We start from the raw sequence: 4,739 nt of genomic DNA, 5'->3' as shown, positions 1-4,739 counted from the left end.
TCCCGTGTTGCTCTCTTACTGTTTTTCAGAAGTGTTTTATATTTTAAATTGTGTTTATGATGGTTAATTATGATGAGGTTTTTAAAAAATGTATTTGTATCAGTTTGGTTATATTGGAAACTGCTTTGTGGGGGCTATTTGCCTGCCTTTACTATGAATAAATACATAAAATTAAATAAATGTTAATTTAGTATTACCACCTCCAGTGCAATAGGACATTTTTATATCTCTCTCATTGGGTGTAGATGTTGGGGCCAGGAGAGGGAATGTTTAGTTTGTGAGCCTGTGGGTAGGACATGTATTTTCAAATAAATGGTATTGAAGAGAGATTGGCGGCAATAAAATATTTCAGCTTCCTTCTTGAATACATATCTACTGCTGCTTTCCCTTTGCTGCATCTACACATATACATTAGCATTGCCAGCTCCTGACTCCAAGTGAACACATGGCTTTTAATAGCTGCACAACAGAAGTTTGGCAGGGGCAAGTTCTTTCATTGTGCAGTGTTGCAATGACCAGAGAAGGCGAAGAGGTTGTGCCTTTACTTGCTATCTGGAAATTCACATCTGGTTAGAGTGGCCACCTGTGCATCTCCAAAAAAGAGGAAATGCGTCACCAAAAGAGAGGACAAAGGAGAACCCAGATTTGCATAACATGTGCATATACTAATTTATATAGTATAAATGCATATTTTGAAAAAAAAAACTCCATATAATTTAAATAGAAATGCAATACATCTCACCATTCAGGAGACTGTGACCAGGTGCCTGTTCGGTCTGCTGTTGCCTAAATGTTGATGGGGAACTTCAAGGCCCCTGCTCTCCCTTCTTATCCCTCTTTATCTTAAACAGGCGTTTGACTGGACAGCCCTTCAAACAGAGGATCCCTTCAAATAGAGGACTATCCTCTGAGAGCCCTGCAAAGATAGGACTGTCCTCTGTAAAGCAGGATATATGGCCACCCTGGGGGTATGTTGCTACTACCAACTGTGGCTGTCTGCTCAGTGTTATAGACACAGGACTCCTTCACACAGAGCTTTTATCCTGCTATTGAGATTGCTCACTCACAGAAGTTTGTGGGCCCTTTAGATGACGTTGTGAACTTCCAGGGTGTCTCCTGCACTAAATGACCATTGTTCTGTATTTAAATAGATCAGAGAGAATGAGCCATCAAATTACCCCACTTGTGTTCTGCTTGAGTTCCTGCCGCGAAAAGAGGAAAACCTATGGAAGACTCAGATAAGGGGGAGAAGGAGGGGAAAAGGGGGTCGGAGGAGGAAGCACATGTAAAGGGAGTCAGTTGTGATCCTGCATCTAAAACGGAAGCAGAAAGCCCTGTTTTAAATGCGGGATTTTAGGCTGGTGTAGAGATGCTCACAGTCAGAGAAGGAGAAAGAGTATTTATCAACAAGGCGGAGGTCGAGGTAGAGAGCCTTTCGCATATTTGAGAAAGACCCACTTTTTTTTTAAAAATATAATTTTTATTCTAGTTCCTCAGATGAAAGACAAGAGAAAGATATCACATATCAATTGATAAAGTCCACAATGTCCTCAAGGGGCCTATAAAGACTGTATGTTGATAATTATAATAGATTACAAATAAAACTCTTCTCGTTATCTTTACAATGCATCCATTCCTCTAAAAGTCTAACTTTTTAAACTTACAGTTTTATCAAGAAAACCTTTAAAACAGAAAATACTACATATATTACACAGGGCCGGCATCAAGAGTAGGCATGATTGGGCACCTGTTGAGGGTACCCACTCCAGCAGGGGCCTCTGACAAGACCCCCCCTGGACTTGCTCCTCCTCTTCATCATTGCATCCTCCTTGTTCCCTCTCCTCTTGCTTTGTCCTACACAAGAATGGTGGTGAGGAGAAGGAGCAGTAGGTGCCACTGCCTACTTGTTAACTCGCTCTCTGCCTGGCAAGCAAGTGGGTGGGAGCAATGATGAGGAAGAGGATGAGAGGCAATAGTAGCTGGTGACAATGATGGCGGGAAGGTAGATTTACTGAAGGGTTACCCCCCCTTTTTTTTTGGCAGAGTAGCAAACCAAGAGGTTTATCAAGCCCTTGGTAGTGCCACCAGTACATGGCTGATGGGATGCACTTAGCTTGGCCGAATAGAAGTTGTTCAGCCTGATGTACAGCTTTTTCTGGTATGCTGGTGTGCATGACCATGTTGTGCCTAAGCAGTTGGAAATGGCATGTCCCAACATGGTTGTTGTCCCAACATTGTTTTCTCTTGCAGCAGACCTAGGCAGCTAGTGCTTGTATAACGCAGACTACAGTTTTTAGGGGTTGCAGACTATGCTCAAAGGTCCTGTCCTTTATTATTCTTTCATAAGATCAGGACTCAACCCTGCTATTGTAAACAGTTTCTGGGGCGAAGTCCTGCTGAGCTAGGCTCAAATTAAGCCATAGTAAAAACTAGGAGACTCAGTTGGATCAGCTCATTGTACAATTTAACAGGTACATTTCTTGCTAGTTTTCCTCCTGAGGTTTGCCTTACTGAACCGTGATCAGGAGTGTAAGATTTTGCAGGCCGGAGAGATGTCACTTTGCTAACTGTACCTCCCACTATGATTTAGGAAGGTTGATCACAAGAATAGCATGTGCTGCCAATATCCCAAGCATTGCTGCTAACTAGTACAGTTCATAGAAGCTTAAAAAAATTGAGGAGAAATTTGCTGAAACTTTAAATCAAGCTTCACTGATGAACTTGCTAGTTTAATGGTTACCAGATGAAACCATGCCTTTGTTACCAAAGCATGCAACATGAATATATTAATTTCTCAGCTCCTTAATCTTACAGTTGCAACTAGCATTATAAGCCAAATAAATATTACAAAAACATACCTGATTTCAGAGCCTTCTAGTGAATAGTACAAAGGGTCTAGCAGTCTGATCAATAAACCAATTGATCATAATTAAATAAATTTATCCTTAGTGTGTGATATTGCTGATCCCAAAGCTTTCTACTGTTTCTTTATCTAAACAGAAGTTGGTTCCAAGTGGTATGCTTATTTGGAAGAGCAAAATGTATTATTATTAAATTACTAGATGATTTGTTTTAATGTCTGGCTATGTAGGTTTTTCTAGCCACTAATAAAACACAGTAAGAGACAGCAAAGCATGCTGTCCTTTGGGGAAACCACAGCATCCCCTGCCCCCCGCCCAAGTAATTCATGTTATTACTTTCTTCCTTGGAAAATGCTGAGTAAAAAGAACGAGGTTCTGACTGAAATCTGCAGGCCAGTCTTTAGGACTCTGTGCTTTAACTTCCCATGATAATTTTAAAACAAACATTCTGCTTTCCATTTTAGGATAGGTGATTGCTGGATGTGCTGTGGAGTCTGGCTGAGAACACTTGGCTTTGTTTTGGCCTACAGTGATGGCATTTTGCCTACTTCAGTGATGAATGCATATAGAATGTTCAGGTTTGTAAAACTCCAATCTCCTGGGAGCCATCATTACATAGCTCACATTTATGAAGGACACCTGTGTAGTGTTTGACCATTACACAAATCTCTGCATTGTCACGTTTACCATTCCTGTTTGCATCTAAGTCTACAAAATAACCACTGAAATGAGAGAGTATTTTTCTCAGCAGCAGGACAAATGTTTCCAGTGCTTGATTTTCCCCTAGTCCTATTTACATTTGTTGCACAGCATTAGTTATTGGCTTCTGTCTAGATATCCTCACTTAATTCAGTGAGGCAAGGTAGAGATTAAAAATGGCCACTTGGTACACACCAGTGGGTCACTAAAGCTTTACAGGGAGGGTAGCCAGACCACAGGCATTCCTGCTTTATAAGCTCGGGGATAAGAGAAGAAGGGCACAATCCAATACATGTTTGGACAGGAAAAAAGAAGTCCTACAACTCCCAGCATGCCCCAGCTAACATGGCTGGCTGGGGCATGCTGGAAGTTATAGGGCTTTCCCCCCACTGTCTGAACATGTATAGGATTGTGCCCTAAGTCACTTTGACTTCCAGGGCAAGGGGTGAGGCTAATAAGTGATCCCAAAACAAAATGTCAGTTGTTCTAAGTATTGAGACTGAGATATTGAAGTGTGGAGTTTTATTTTGTTTAGATTTCCACTGGCAATCTAAAGAAAAAAAGTGAGACAGAGACAAAGAAAGAGAACGAATCTGATATGTAAAATCAAATTATAATCTCAGTGCAATCAAGCCTTGCATGTATTTTTTTAATTGTTTAATGTAGCCTTTAATTTGTTTAATTAGCTTCTTCAGAGCGATCAAGGTGAGACTCACAAGAGCCATTCTGTGACACAGAAACGACGAGAAATGCACTCAGTGGATAATTCATCCTATATGATGAAAGTAGCCCTCGATTGGCCTGGTACAGGGCTGCTACGGCCATGATTAAACACAAACGTAGGGACTATTACAGAATTTAACAGGTTGCACAGAACACAGACATTTCACAATTCCTGCCTAGATAGTTTTCAGTCTATATTAAATAACCAAAGAATAAAAAGACAGTGAGTGGATATAGGCAAGATAGTGAGTGGATGGTGGGATGGGGCACAGAATGAGCATAGTCACCCAGCACGCATGCTCAGTATTAGCCCCCGAAGCCATGGAGCAATGGAGAAGGAAAGGGACCGTTCCGCAAGCATGCCTGCAACTACAGCAACAAGTGTGGCAGCAGCTGCAACAGCGAAGGTGCTGCACCTGACACATGGCAAATACTGAACAAGGTATTCATTGGGGA

Source organism: Heloderma suspectum, chromosome 5, assembly GCF_057233095.1.
Source record: "Heloderma suspectum isolate Gila_16-S chromosome 5, 16-S_ref, whole genome shotgun sequence".
NCBI lineage: Eukaryota > Metazoa > Chordata > Lepidosauria > Squamata > Helodermatidae > Heloderma > Heloderma suspectum.
Note: the sequence above shows the minus strand (reverse complement) of the source record.